The sequence below is a fragment of the Pan paniscus genome, chromosome 5 (assembly GCF_029289425.2).
Source record: "Pan paniscus chromosome 5, NHGRI_mPanPan1-v2.0_pri, whole genome shotgun sequence".
In the NCBI taxonomy this organism is placed as follows: domain Eukaryota; kingdom Metazoa; phylum Chordata; class Mammalia; order Primates; family Hominidae; genus Pan; species Pan paniscus.
In genome coordinates, this window is record NC_073254.2 from 80,600,739 (window position 1) to 80,618,031 (window position 17,293).

Sequence of the window (17,293 nt, forward strand, 5' to 3'; positions counted from 1 at the left end):
TAAAAAAAGAATAAAATATTCTCAAAGTAAATTTAAATCTTAGAAAACCAAAAATATCTACCAGTTTTTATTTTTAAAATTTATAATTTTCTATTTGTTTCTTATAAATATTTTAAAATTATCAGAAGTATTACATTTATTATCTCAATATGGATTCAACATTTAGTTCATCCTGCTTTCAAAAAACAAATGACATATCTTAGCTATTGTGAATAATGTTGCAATGAGCATGGGTAAATAGCTGTTTAACACACTGATTTCATTTCTTTTGGACATATACCCACCAGTGGGATTGCTGGATCACATAGTAATGCTGTTTTTAAGTTTCTGAGGAACCTCCATACTTTTGGTCATAATGGCTGTACCAATTTACATTTCTACCAACAGTGTGCAAGGGTTTCCTTTTCTCCATATCCTCCTCAACACGTATCTTTTGTCCTTTTTTTTTTTTTTTTTTGAGACGGAGTTTCCCTCTGTCGCCAGGTTGGAGTGCAGTGGCGTGGATCTCGGCTCACTGCAACCTCTGCCTCCCGGGTTCAAGCAATTCTCCTGCCTCAGCCGCCCAAGTAGTTGAGACTACAGGTGCACACCACCACGCCCAGCTATTTTTTTATTATTATTTTTAATAGAGACGGGGTTTCACCATGTTAGCCAGGATGGTCTCCATCTCTTGACCTCGTGATCCGTCCACCTCCACCTCCCAAAGTGCGGGATTACAGGCGTGAGCCACCATGCCCAGCCTTTTTAAAATCATACTTTAGTCTGGAATACATGTGCGGAATGTACATGTTTGTTACATAGGTATACATGTGCTGGAAACCATCATTCTCAGCAAACTGACACAGGAACAGAAAACCAAACACCGCATGTTCTCACTCATAAGTGGGAATTGAAAAATGAGAACACATGGACACAGGGAGGGAAACATCACACACTGGGCCTGTAGGTTGGGGTGGAGGTCGGGGGCTAGGGGAGGGATAGCATTAGGAGAAATACCTAATGTAGATGACAGATTGTCGTTTTAATAACCACTCAAACAGGTGTGTGGTGATACCTTACTTTGGTTTTGATGTATACTATCTGATTTTAGTATGTTGAACATTTTTTATACACCTGTTGCCATTTGTGTGTCTTCTTTTGAGAAATGTGTATTCAGATCCTTGGCGTAAATTTTTTTTCTGTTGATTTATTTGACTTTCTTATGTATTTTGGATGTTATCTTCTTATCAGATGTGTGGTTTGCAGTTATTTTCTCCCATTCCCTAGATTGTCTCTTTATTGAAGCCTTCCTTTTCTGTGCAGAAACGTTTTAGTTTTATGTAATCCCATTTGTCTATTTTCAGTTTCATTTCATGCAATCTCATCTATTTTTGCTTTTGTTGCTTGTGTTTTTTGATGCCATATCCGAGAAATATCACTATCCAGACCAAAGTCAGAAGTGTTTTTTTTCTGTTTATTTCTTAGTAGTTTCACAGTTTCAGATCTTACATTTAAGTCTTAAATTCATTTTGAGTTGATTTTTATACGATGTGAGGTGGTAATATCAATTTATAGATGAATGAAGAAAATGCGGTACATAATGGAATATTAGTTTTTTTAAAAAGAGAAAATACTGCCATTTTGACAACATGGATTAACTTGGAGGACATTATACAAAGTGGAATAATAGACACAGACAAAACCATATGATTTCACTTACATGTATAGTATAAAAAAATTGAACTCATAGAAACAGAAAATAGAATGGTGGTTGCCACAAGCTGGGAGGTAAGGGAAAATGGGGAGATGTTGATCAAATGATATAAAGTTTGAGTTGTGTAGATTAAATAAGTTCAAAAGATCTAATACGTGGCATGATGGTTATAGTTGATAATACTGTATTGTATACTTGAAATTTGCTAAGAGTGTATAACTTACATGTTGTTACCACAAATATGCATATAAAAGGTAACTATATACAGTGATGGATATATTAATTTGCTTAATTGTGGTAATCATTTTATTGTATATGTATATCAAAACATAACATTATATACCTTAAATAGATACAATACAATTCTTTAAAATTATACCTCAATAAAGTTGGGAAGAAAAGAAAAAGAAATCATACAAATAAAAAAAAAAACCAAGCATTCAAAGTACAAATTAGTGCAATATATATATAACTGTGTGTGTGTAAGAAATCTGGTTTCACAAATGTAAGAGAAATCCTAAATACATGGCTTTCTATATTATTTCAAAAATTTTTATCTCTTTTCAAGCTATAGGTGGCTTTTCATTATGATATTCTATATAAGGAGGAAAGAAGACTTACGCACAATTATTCTCTGATGAGACGGTGGTTTAGTTTACCTTATCTCACTAATAAACTGTAGACAAACAAATGGAACAAAGTATACTATCTCTCTGTATTCTTTCTTGTATACAGGAAAGAAAAATTGACACCCTGGGAGCAGACATGTATTTAAAACCTGTATTTGACAGTGACTAGGTGCATGATTCTGAGAAAGTTTACAAACAGTGCCTCTGCTGGTAAAAATTGCAAAATAAATGGTAGTTACTCTTATTGTCATCATCAAAATTATCATCAGTATCATCATTGATGTTAATAATAAGCAATGTTTACTTCAGCAAATCTGGATAAAATGCAGAATTGATAAGAATGGGCACTTAATTCGCATTTCTTACTACAACAGTGCAGGGGATATGTCCTAGGCACTACACATTTATCTAATATTTAACAATGGAATATATTATTTAAATTGGCTATTTACACATATTTTATGCTTTACACCAATCCACCTAAGGCTTGAAGTTGGTGAGAAGTATTTAATACTAGATTAAAATCATGTATTAAAAGAAAACATGTAGGGAAATTACAAAGCATTTGATCCTGTGCATGATTAAGGATGACACCAATTTGATTCTAATATATATATATTTTTAAGACAGAGTCTCACTCTATTGCCCAGGCTGGAATGTAGTGCCATGATTTTGGCTCACTGCAACCTCCACCTCCACGGTTCACATGATTCTCCTGCCTCAGTCTCCCTAGCAGCTGGGATTACAGGTGTCCACCACCATGCCCAGCTAATGTTTTGAGTTTTTAATAGAGACAGGGTTTCACCATGTTGGCCAGGCTGGTCTTGAACTCCTGACCTCAGGTGATCCACCTGCCTCAGCATCCCAAAGTGCTGGGATTACAGGCATGAGCCACTCCACCCGGCCTTAATTCTAATCTTTCAAGATATTTTTAAAAATACACTTCAGTGTAACCCTTATTTTTTTAAGCTAGGACTAAAAGAAAAAAAAATACCTACCAAAAATGCAATAACGCATTTTAGAAACCAGTATTTGTCAGCATCTCTCAATACGGAGTGAGAGTATACATCAAAACAAAATTTAGTATAATACGTTTTATAAAGTCAACACATGATTCAATAATAAACATCTATCTGTTAAACTGACACTCTCTAAGTGTAAATTTAATTCTCTATATTGAAAAGAATGGGTTTCTTGCCATTAATTTATCTATTTGATGACTTAATGTGTATTAAACAAATAGTTGTTGAAGACATTCTAGGTGTCAAGCATGGTATTATATATCACACACACAAATAAATATAAGAATTGTATCCTTTTGCAAGAAATTCCCTGTCCAGTGAAAGGACAGTTAAATAAGAAAATAAACATAATGCAATACTGGAAAGAATGAAGGAATAACTTGGTAGCCCAATATGCTTACACCTAAGAAAAACGGAAGTAGGAAAAAAAGCTGTCTGAATAGTGATGTCTGAAAGAAGTCTCAAGTGATTTATTTGGAAAACTATTTCTAAAAACTAGAATTTAGTTAAGAATTATAAAGAAAATTATAACATATGGTAAGAATTTTGCATAAAAATGTAATTTACAAAAGCGGTATCTTAAGAGCAATAAAAAATAAATTATCTTCCTTTTCCAGCCATAATGTTATAATGGAGACCAGATTTAACCTTCTGCTCTAAACAACTAGAAAACTGACCAGTACAACTAAAACAAGGGTTTTATGTTTTGGACAACAGACTAGAAATGACAGTGAACTCTTTGATTACCCCATCATACTGTCTGGAGAAAGTCTCTGGTCTTCTGCACAGATTGTGGGAACACAAATGGAACATGGCATTCTCCATGAGTAGAGAAGATAGATTTGAGAATTCAGGAAGGCCAAAATAAATAGAATTTTCTGTGTACAGTACCAGAGAAAAGTGAGTTGCAGAGGTCTCCAGAAATCTGCAGAGGATTAGCCTTAAGTCTTCAACTGAACACTGATCATCATAATTATGTGAGGAAACTATGGGGTTTGGAAAAAACCACCAGAAAAGAACAGACCCAACAGAAAACTGATCAGAATGGAAAGCATATAGCTGAGAAATGTGAGCAGAGGAAAGTAAGACCCATGATGGAGAAGAAGGCCTAGGAAACAGAGCTAGTGAAGGAAGATGAACATGAAAAACAGACCAGAAATTAACATCTAAAGGGAGGAGAAAAATCAGTGAGCATAGTGCCAAGACTTTTCCCTAGTCAAATATAATAGTTTAAAATACAGCTTCTCTCTCTGGGCAGCGCGTCTCTGAAAGAAAGGCAGCAGCCCCAGTCAGGGACTTACAGATAAAATTCCCATCTCCCCGGGACAGAGCACCTAAGGGAAGGGGCAGCTGTGGGCAGCTTCAGCAGACTTAAATATTCCTGCCTGCTGACTCTGAAGAGAGAAGCAGATCTCCCAGCACAGCACTTGAGCTCTGCTAAGGGTCAGACTGCCTCCTCAAGTGGGTCCCTGACCCCAGTGACTCCTGACTGGGAGACACCTCCCAGCAGGGGTCGACAGACACCTCATACAAGAGAGCTCCAGCAGGCATCTGACGGGTGCCCCTTTGTACGAAGCTTCCAGAGGAAGGAACAGGCAGCAATTTTCGCTGTTCTGCAGCCTCCGCTGGTGATACCTAGGCAAAGAGGGTCTGGAGTGGACCTCCAGCAAACTCCAGCAGACATGCAGCAGAGGAGACTGAATGTGAGAAGGAAAACTAACAAACAGAAAGGAATAGCATCAACATCAACAAAAAGGACGTCCACACGGAAACCCCATCCAAAGGTCACCAGCATCAAAGACTAAGGGTAGACAAATCCACAAAGATGGAAAAGAAAAAAAAAAAAAAACAGCAAAAAAAGGCTGAAAATCCAAAAACCAGAACTCCTGTTCTCCAAAGGATCACAACTCCTTGCCAGGAAGGTCACACAACTGACGGAGAATGACTTAGATGAACTGACAGAAGTAGCCTTCGGAAGGTGGGTAATAACAAATTCTTCAGAGCTAAAGGAGCATATTCTAACCCAATGAAAGGAAGCTAAGAACCTTGAAAAAAGGTTAGCGGGATTGCTAATTAGAATAACCAGTTTAGAGAAGAACATAAATGACCTAATGGAGCTGAAAAACACAGCACAAGAACTTCATGAAGTATACACAAGTACCAATAGCTGAATCGATCAAGCGGAAGAAAGGATATCACAGATTGAAGAACAACTTAATGAAATAAAGCATGAAGACAAGATTAGAGAAAAAAGAATGAAAAGGAGCCGGGCGCGGTGGCTCACGCCTGTAATCCCAGCACTTTGGGAGGCGGAGGTGGGGGGGGTCACGAGGTCAGGAGATCGAGACCATCCTGGCTAACACGGTGAAACCCCGTCTCCACTAAAAATACAAGAAATTAGCCAGGCGTGGTGGTGGGAACCTGTGGTCCCAGCTACTCGGGAGGCTGAGGCAGGAGAATTGCGTGAACCCGGGAGGCGGAGCTTGCAGTGAGCCGAGATCGTGCCACTGCACTCCAGCCTGGGCGACAGAGTGAGACTCCATTTCAAAAAAAAAAAGAATGAAAAGGAACAGACAAAGCCTCCAAGAAATATGGAACTATGTGGAAAGACCAAAACTTCGTTTAACTGGTGTACCTGAAAGTGAGGGGGAGAATGGAACCAAGAGAATGGAAAACACTCTTCGGGATATTATCCAGGAGAACTTCCCCTGGCAAGACAGTCCAACATTCAAATTCAGGAAATACGGAGAACAGCACAAAGATACTCCTTGAGAAGAGTAACCCCAAGTAGAATAATCCTCAAATTTCCCAAGGATGAAACGAAGGAAAAAAATGTTAAGATCAGCCAGAGAGAAAGGTTGGGTTACCCCATAAGGGAAGCCCATCAGACTAACAGTGGATGTCTCTGAAGAAACCCTACAAGCCAGAAGAGAGTGGGGGCCAATATTCAACATTCTTAAAGAAAAGAATTTCAACCCAGAATTTCATATCCAGCCAAACTAAGCTTCACAAGTGAAGGAGAAATAAAATCCTTTACAGACAAGCAAATGCTGAGAGATTTTGTCACCCCCAGGCCTCCCTTACCAGAGCTCCTGAAGGAAGCACTAAATATAGAAAGGAACAACCGTTACCAGCCTCTGCAAAAACATACCAAATTGTAAAAACCATTGACACTATGAAGAAACTGCATCAACTAACAGGCAAAATAACCAGCTAGCATCATAATGACAGAATCAAATTCACACATAACAATATTAACCTTAAGTGTAAATGGGCTAAATGCCTCAATTAAAAGACACAGACTGGAAAATTAGATAAAGAGTGAAGACCCATGGGTGTGCGGTATTCAGGAGAACTGTCTCACGTGTATAGGCTCAAAATAAAGAGATGGAGAAATATTTACCAAGCAAATGGAAAGCAAAAAAAAGCAGGGATTACAATCCTAATCTCTGATAAAATAGGCTTTAAACCAACAAAGATCAAAAAAGACAAATAAGGGCATTATGCCATGCTAAAGGGATCAATGCAACTAGAAGAGCTAACTATGCTAAATATATGTATACACCCAATACAGGAGCACCAGATCCATAAAGCAAGTTCTTAGAGACCTACAAAGAGACTTAGACTCCCATACAATAATGGTGGGAGATTTTAACACCCCAATGGCAATATTAGATCAACAAGGCAGAAAATTAACAAGGATATTCATGACTTGAACTCAGCGCTGGACCAAGCAGACCTAATAGACATCTACAGAACTCTCCACCCCAGATCAACAGAATATACATTCTTCTCACTCCCACATCACACTTATTCTAAAATTGAACACATAATTAGAAGTGAAACACTCCTCAGCAAATGGAAAACAACGAATATCACAACAAACAGTCTCTCAGACCACAGTGCAATCAAATTAGAACTCAGGATTAAGAAACTCACTCAAAACCACACAACTACATGGAAACTGAACAAATTGCTCCTGAATGACACACTGGTTAAATAACAAAATTAAGGCAGAAATAAAGAAGTTATTTGAAACCAATGAGAACAAAGACACAATGTACCAGCATCTCTGGGACACTCCTTAGTGTTTAGAGGGAAATTTATAGCACTAAATGGCCACAGGAGGAAGCAGAAAAGATCTAAAATCAATACCCTAACATCACAATTAAAAGAACTAGAAAGTAAGAGCAAACAAATTCAAAAACCAGCAGAAGACAAGAAATAACTAAGATCAGAGCAGAACTGAAGGAATTTGAGACACGAAAAACCTTTCAAAAAATCAATGAATCCAGGAGCTGTTTTTTTTTAATATTAACAAAATAGATAGATCACTAGCCAGACTAATAAAGAAGAAAAGAGAAAAGAATCAAATAGACATAATAAAAAATAGTAAAGGGGATATCACCACTGATCCCACAGAAATACAAACTACCATCAGAGAATGCTATAAACGTCTCTATGCAAATAAACTGTAAAATCTAGAAGAAAGGGATAAATTCCAGGACACATACACCCTCCCAAGACTAAATCAGGAAGAAGTCAAATCCCTGAATAGACCAATAACAAGTTCTGAAATTGAGGCAGTAATTAATAGCCTACCAACCAAAAAATGCCCAGGATCAGATCAATTCAGAGCTAAATTCTACCAGAGGTTCAAAGAGGAGTTGGTGCCATTCTTTCTGAAACCATTGCAAACAATAGAAAAAGAGGGACTCCTCCCTAACTCATATTACGAGGCCAGCATCATCCTGATACCAAAATCTGGCAGAGACACAACAACAACAACAACATTTCAGGCCAATATCCCTGATGAACATCAATGCAAAAATCCTCAAGAAAATACTGGCAAACTGAATCCAGCAGCACATCAAAAAGCTTATCCACCAAGTCGGCTTCATCCCTGGGATGCAAGGCTGGTTCAACATATGCAAATCAAAAAACATAATCCATCACATAAACAGAACCAATGACAAAAACCACATGATTATTTAAATAGATGAAGAAAAGACCTACAATAAAATTCAACACCACTTCATAGTAAAAACTCTCAATAAACTAGGTATTGATGGAACGTATCTCAAAATAATAAGAGCTATTTATGACAAACCCACAGCCAATATCATAGTGAATGGGCAAAAGCTGGATGCATTCCCTTTGAAAACCAGTAAAAGACAAAGACGGTCTCTCTCACCAAGTTCCGGCCAGGGCAATCAGGCAAGAGAAAGAAATAAAGGGCATTCAAATAGGAAGAGAGAAAGTCAAATTCTCTGTTTGCAGATGACATGATTGTATATTTAGAAAAAACCATCGTCTCAGCCCAAAATCTCCTTAAGCTGATAAGCAACTTTGGCAAATACTCAGGATACAAAATCAATGTGCAAAAATCACAAGCCTTCCTACACCCCAATAACAGACAAACAGAGAGCCAAATCATGAGTGAACTCCCATTCATAATTGCTACAAAGATAATAAAATACCTAGGAATCCAACTTACAAGGGATGTGAAGGACCTCTTCAAGGAGAAGTACAAACCATTGCTCAAGGAAATAAGAGAGGATGTAAACAAACGGAAAAACATTCCATGCTCATAGATAGGAAGAATAAATATTGTGAAAATGGCCATACTGCCCAAAGTAATTTATAGATTCAATGCTGTCCCCGTAAAGCTACTGTTGACTTTCTTTACAAAATTAGAAAAAAAACTACTTTAAATTTCATATGGAACCAAAATAGAGCCTGTACAGCCAAGACAATCCTAAGAAAAATGAACAAAGCTGGAGGCATCACGCTACCTGACTTCAAACTATGCTACAAGGTTACCGTTACCAAAACAGCATGGGACTGGCAGCAAAACAGACATACAGACCAATAGAACAGAATAGAGGCCTCAGCAATAACACCACACATCTACAACCATCTGATCTTCCACAAACCTGACAAAAACAAGCAATGGGGAAAGGATTCCCTATTTAATAAATGGTATTGGGAAAACTGGCTAGCCATATGCAGAAAGCTGAAACTGGATCCTTTCCTTACACCTTATACAAAAATTTACTCCAAATGGATTAAAGACTTAAATGTAAGCCCTAAAGCCATAAAAACCCTAGAAGAAAACCTAGGCAATCAATACCATTCAGCACATAGGTATGGGCAAAGACTTCATGACTAAAACACCAAAAACAATGACAACAAAAGCCAAAATTTGCAAATGGGATCTAATTAAACTAAAGAGCTTTGGCACAGCAAAAGAAACTATCATCAGAGTGAACAGGCAACCTACGGAATGGGAGAAAAGTTTTGCCTTCAATCCATCTGACAAAAGGCTAAAATTCAGAGTCTACAAGAAACTTAAACAAATTTACAAGAAAAAAACAACCCCGTCAAAAGTGGGCAAAGGATATGAGCAGACACTTCTCAAAAGAAGACATTTATGCAGGCAACAAACAAATGAAAAAAAAAGCTCATCATCAGTGGTCATTAGAGGAATGCAAATCAAAACCACAATGAGATACCATCTCACGCCAGTTAGAATGGCGATCATTAAAAAGTCAGGAAACAACAGATGCTGGCGAAGTTGTTGAGAAACAGGAATGCTTTTACACTGCTGGTGGGAGTGTGAATTAGTTCAATCATTGTGGAAGACAGTGTGGCAATTCCGCAAGGATCTAGAACCAGAAATACCATTTGACCCAGCAATCCCATTACTGGTTATATACTCAAAGGATTATAAATAATTCTACTATGAAGACACATACACACGTATGTTTATTGCAGGACTATTCACAATAGCAAAGACTTGAAACCAACCCAAATGCCCATCAGTGATAGACTGGACAAAGAAAATGTGGCACATATATACCGCGGAATACTATGTAGCCATAAAAAAGGATGAGTTCATGTCCTTTGCAGGGGCATGGATGAAGCTGGAAACCATCATTCTCAGCAAACTAACACAGGAACGGAAAATCAAACACCACATGTTCTCACTCATAAGTGGGAGTTGAACAATGGGAACACAGGGACACAGGGAGAGGAACATCACACACCAGGGCCTGTTGGTGGGTGGGGGCAAGGGGAGAGAAAGCATTAGGAGAAATACCTAATGTAGATGACAGGTTGATGGTTGTAGTGAACCACCATGGCGCGTGTATACCTATGTAATAAAACTGTACGTTCTGCACCTGTAACCTAGAACTTAAACTATTAAAAAAAATCAATTAGTTAAAAAAAAGATTTTCAGTTAAGCTGTGGTTGAATAAAAGAACCAACCACTTCCCCATGTAATATTGATAAGCATGGAATGCATGAATCATAGAGTCTCAGGGTAAGAAGATTTGCTCCAAAGCTACCTTGACTAAATTAATGGGATTCAGCTGGAAACAAAGATAAACCTTGAGGGAGAAGTACCAGTTCTAATAAAATGCTCACAGTTAAAACAAAAATAAACAAAAACTGATATATTCATGTCTTATGTTTTTAAAGTTCAACCAAACATAAAATTGGGGGCATAATTCCTGTGGGGTTAATAAAATAAGTACATTTCTTCAGCCAGTTGATGAAAAATATGTAATTTCATTTACAGCCCCTGTTGGTTTTAAAAACAAAGTGTTTTTCAAGTATACACAATGATACTTATATGCCTTCAGGTATAAATATTAAGTGATGTAAAAGAACACAATTTTGCTTTATTGATTTCAGCTGTCAAAATGATAAAATACAACTTTATTTCCTTCTATTACAGAAAGCTGGTCAGGCTGTTTAGAGAGTGATAGAGGCACTAGTATCAAAAGAAGAGAGAAAGCACATAGAGAAGATAAAAATGCATCCAATGTCCAACCAAAATGGTAAACTACTTAGGGAAACTTCACCCAGAATAAGAGTGTGATTGAAAATCAAACAGAAAAGTATAGCACCTAGTCATAATCTTAAATCAAAAGAGTTATTCTTATCATCTGATGTTTCCAAGTTATATACAGAATTTTATCCACATGAAAATATGGATTGAAATTTCATGTCTTGTTTCTTCGGGATTAAAATCCTTTTTAGAAAGTAAAACATGAAATTTTCAAAGAAAAGGGAAAATAAAGAGCATGTTATTAAAAAAAGAAGACATTATTGGAATACAAAAGTTAATGTGGTTTCCACACTTGAAGTTTCTTAGAATTGAAAACATAGAAAGGAGGGGTTAGATACTGCATAACCTCAAGTTGTTAAAGCAGGATGAGGAGTAAGGCTCTTAGGAAGGAAGAGACAGCTTCATGGCAGAAGCAAGGAGTCCAGGGAAGGTGGTAAGAGCTGCCTCGGAGCATCAGCGAGCTAGTGAAACATTAAAACGTATAAATAGCAATTAATAAGATCTAGAGAAGCATTGGAAGCCCCTGGCTAAAGTATGGTCAGGTACACAGAACTACAACAGAGGCAAGAATGTGACAATGTTTAGAAATCAAATGTCAGAATATGGTAAATTAGTCAGCAGTAAGTGAAGAAGTCAAAGGTATGGTACATAGTAATAAAATTCAGGACAAGCACCAAGTTTAGGTTTCAAGTACTCTAAGCTTAAGGAACTAGACAGGTAGTAAATGAGTTGTGACAGTAGTTTATAAACTAAAGAGAGTATATGGAATTAAATTTAAAAACTGAAAATTTGGGGACAGGCTAACATTTAGGTGGCACTGTGACAGCAATTTATATAGATAAATTCATATAATCCTCAAAATGACTGCACAAAATTAGTGGTAGCCCTATATTACAGATGAGCAAACTGAGGCTATGTCATAGAACTTTTCTAAAGACAAAGAGCTAGTAAGTTATAGAATGGAAATTCTGGGATTTATTCACCTTCCAAGCTTCTGTCATATTACCAGGCACTGAAATTGAACAACTGAAGGCCTTTAAAAATTTTGGAAAATGCATAAGGACTTTGAGCTAACATTTGCTTTAGTGTGGTAGCATTTACATCATCCTTGACTAGCCAGTGAAAAACCTGTAATAAGTGATCTGAGAACAGTGAGAGTTCGCCAGAATCATGTAAGCAACATTGTGACTTGGCGATCAGTGCGTTTCCTACTTGTTCTTTGGAAGTAACTTCCACAATCCATCTTTTTGGAGAATGAGACTCATTTGTAATGAATATATGCCCAACCCCAGGTTTTTAGAACGTTAAAGAAGTGAAGTGACTTTAAAAGTCCTAAGTATTCTTCAGATGAGAAAATTGAGATTAAGACAGGTTAATATACTTAAAATTTTAAAAATAACATCTGTCCAGGGCCAGAGGGGGAAAAATACCAAACGAACATGTTGAGAGTGTCTTTGTTCACTTGTTCCCACTTAGATATTTATGGGGAAAGGTCTTTAGAAGACTGAAGAATATCAACACATCTATGGTGCTATGTATATTTATTCATGAAATTTTTGTCTGAATCACAAAAATCTTGTATTTCTTTTAAGCTTTCAAACAAAATAATTTTATTTAAAAATAGTTTCTTATTTAAGAAAATTACTAAATTATGAAGAATATAAGGAATTGTTTTTCATGATGTATCAGCCTTGTGCTTAATTTGCCATTAGGAGGAAACAATAATCTCTAAGAAAGCTAATTTAGTATTGTAGCTTTTTAAAATGGATTGGATTATATTCCCCCAATGACATGTTAAAGTCTCAACCTCCAATAACTCAGAATGTGATGTTATTTATAAATAGAGTTATTAGAGATGTAATTAGTTAAGGTGAGATTGAGAATGAATCCATTATGACTGGTGTTCTTCTAAAAAGATGATGTGAAGACACACGGGGAGAATACATGTGACGGGAGGCAGACATTGGAGTGATGCAGCTACAAGTCAAGAAACATCAAAGCTTGACCACCACCAAGGAAGCTAGGAGGGGGCATGGAGGGATTCTCCCCTGCAGGTTTCTGAGGAAGCATGACCCTGCTGATACTTTGCTTTAGTACAGCTAGACTCCAGAATTGTGAGACAATAAATCTCTGCTGTTTTGAGACAATCAGTTTCTGGTATTTTATTATGGCAGACCTAGAAGACTAATATGTTACATTGTTCATCAAAATATATTCACTATTCCAGCATTGGTGTCACAATTAAAAGACTTAGAGTAAATATAATCAAATGTCATGTCTTCAACATCCATCATCCTCTTTAAATATACTATTTTATAATTCTGTATTTTCTAATCATTACCTCTGCTCTCTCTCTCAATCGTTCAAATTATATTTAAGTCTTTCCACTCCATTTTGACTTTGTTACATAAAAATGCACCCTACACACACACACTCACACACACACACAGACATATGCATAGAGTATTTCAGTTAAAAAATCACTATGATCAGGGCATTCATAGCTTATGTTATTAAATATTATAGTTAAGTAGAGTTCCTCAATTCAACGTGAAGATACAAATCAATTTCCAAGAATGAGTATAGATGCACAACACTAAACATATATTTTAGAATCAACATGACTTATCAACTCTCGGCAGATGCAGAAATCAGAGGTTCTTTCTGTGCCTCAGGGTTGTAATAAGGAATGTCATTATAAACTTATCAGAGTTTCACATTATAATAGAGCTGTTGTTAGAGACAGTTTTATAGCTGGTAAAAATTTCTGATAAGCCTACTTGTAGCGTGTCTAAAAATTGGTTTGCATTATTTTCCTTTATTTGTCCTTAGAGGGTGGCTTAAGATGCTTCTCTCTGCTTCACAAAATTGATTATCAAAATAAAAATAATCCAATGTATCAGAAAATTACATTGACTCAACCTTCAAAACATAGCCAGAATCTGACCATTTCTCAAGCTTTCATGCTGACAGACTAGACTGAGCCACGGCCATTTCTAGCCTGGATTAGGGCATTAGCCTCTTAACTATTCTCCCTTCGTGTATTCCTGCCCAAACCTCACACACTGATCTGTTCTCCATAGTATAGCCAGAGTGGTCACTCACATAATTTCACTTTTCTGCTTAAACCCCTGGAATAAGTCTTTATTTCCACTCAGAATACAAAACAAGGTCTTAAAATTGCCTGAAATTATCAGAATCTCCTCTCCCCCATTATATATGTGACTTCATCCTCCACAAGTCTCTACCTTGCTTGCCTGCTCATCCACACTGTTGCCCCTGATGATCCCAGAAAATGTCAATACATGCCTACATTAACACAGTACTGGCTTTTTGCTCTGTGGGCTTTTCTTCTCCCCTATAGCTACACAGCTAGCTCTCATCCTCTTCAAGTTGTCTTCGTCAAAGAGATCAATCCTGATGGTAGAATGTAACAGTGTTGTCACTCACTCTTCAACCCAGAACTTGTGACACCCCACACTTGTTCTACTTCTACTTTTTCTTTTATCACATTCTCTTTCTCTCTCTCTTTGTGTGTGTGTGTGTGTGTGGTGTGTGTGTGTGTGTGTGTGTGTGTTTTATGCTTAGTGTTTATTATCTGTCTCTCTCCACTAGAAGTTAAGTTCCAGAGGGCATAAAATTTCTGTCTTGTTTTCTTGTTTAGCAATGTATCACTAACTATGGAGTCCAGGACTTGGTGTATTCACAATAAAATATGCTGCTAGTGAAACATGGTTATTATGGAAGAACACATTTTATGATAATCACTATTACACTTAGGCGATAACACTATTGAGGGGTTTAAGTAATATCTTAATTACTGACATTAAATACCATTTCAAAATATTGCTGATTGATGCCTATTAAAGTGACAACTTGTCGTACTGCACCACATGCTTCAAGTATAAATAGATTTGGGAGGCAACAGAAATATCTTTTCATTAATTTTCTATGTACAAGTGACTGACATTAGTAAACAGAATTTAAAAAGTCTGTGGAGAAGCAAGTTCTTCTCCTCATTAGCAGAATTTAGTATGTTGGTCCTACCCATGGGCGAAAGAATGTGTCTCAGGTCTTTATTCCTGTTTTGATCCCTGCTCCCTTGCTTTAATCAATTCTGCCCTGGCCTTTCTCAATACCTGGAGTGAGAGATGCTCTTCACTAGAAGACCCAGCTAAGATCTGCCCTAGCAGGAAAGTCACTGAAGGCCTGAAGGACAAAAATGATAAGCGGAACTTCACTTCCTTCCTCGAACAGTATATTGGAAGGAAAAATCCATGATATCTGGATTTCACACACTCAAATTCCAACGCCAACTCACTGGAACCTGAGCCAAGATAGTCTTTGCCTTTATATCATCTGGAAAGTTGTATAGAGACCAAATCTTCAACCCCAGATCATTCTCATGTATGAAGCAGGTATTAAATAAATGCCAGTTACTATTATAATTATCCTTGAAACCAGGAATTTTTGTCCTCATTTCAATGATTTCTAAAGATGCCCACTGAGTATCTGTGTCGTTTCTTGGTCCAACCATTTCCTCCTTATAAATGTCCTCCACAAGCCTTATTATCACTGGACCAGGTCACAGACAGGGTTATTGGCTTAGGTCCTCTGCTTAGAACATGAAAATGCCCATTCTCATTCATATTCTCAGTGTAGAACTGATATTAAGTCCTGAAATTCTGCTGTACTGAATCTTTGCTCAAGAACAGACAGCTCTTTCCTACATGAATCCTGCTTTCTGGACATCTGGAATCAAGCACTATACTGGCTGGTTACTTTGAAATAAGCCATGATCTCTTACCTTTACATCTCTCACTAGCTGCCTGGAGTCTTGTGGTATCAAATCATTGACCTGTTCAAAGTCACTCTTAGCCATCATTAAGTTGATAATTTATTGGGATTACTGTATATTGAGCCACCCAACTTCTTCCTTAGGAACCAGTCACATTATATTTATTTATTTTTTTAAGTCCCAGGGTGTTTTCCATTCCTAGACTTCGACATTTTTATAGCTTATGTTGCTCTGTTCATAGAAGCTTTCATAGCTAAGCCTTCTTAACCAATATTAACTTGATAAATCTTTGTGACAATTTTTAAGATAGATGACATACAGCCTTTCTGGGATCTCCATTCTTACAGCAAAGCTTTGGATAAAGTATTATGTCTATTAACATATAACTCCTCCTGAAAAAGCCCAAATACTGCTGAGGGAAGCTAACAGAAACAACAAATGACCAAAGTCAAGGTGACATTGAGTTATGCACAATATTCTATAGGAGCAAGGATAAAGGGAAAAATTAAATCTTCAAGGTTTTTTTCACAGAAGTCTTCCAATAGGCAGTGGCATTTGAATTGGGCCTTAGGACAGGAATTCTGATAGACTGGGCAATAAAGGGCATTTATGAGAAGGGCCTATGAGCACTAAAGTGCAGAGTTGTGCAACTGTATGACAGGACTGAGGAATGGTGAATCATAAAACAGGTTAGAAATGAGTGGTAGAGAATGACTTTAGATGATGCAATCAGGGTTGAATATACTAGTTGGAATGCTTAGGATTTTAAACCTTTTCTCATAAAAAAGAATAACTCTTGTAACTTTTAAAATAGAGGAAAGAAAATAATATGTTTATGTGTATATTATTTTTTAAACCTCTGAAAATAATGTGGAAGGCGGAATAGAAAGACTAGAGACTAGAAATTGTCCATTTAGAGAGAACTGCATTAGTTCAAGAGAGATCATACAAGCCAAAACTGGAGTTGTAATAAACAGACATAAAAAGCTGAATGAGAGAATTCCTAAATATAATTCATAGTATTTTTGATAAAGTTTACCCTGAAGTTTAGAAATCCAGATGGATGTAAATTTCATATGAGAGATGAATCAGGGAAAAGGAAATATGGGTAGGGAGAGAGATGAAGATTTTTGGTATTGGGAAGATTACAATTTTATCTCAAGTTTAAAGTATTGAGAGACTTACAGGTGAAACACAATAAATAGTACAAAATAAGAAAGTATATATCTCTGCAGATATTTGAAGCTATGAGTGAAAGTGCAAAGACAAATTGCGGAATAAAGGAATAAGAAT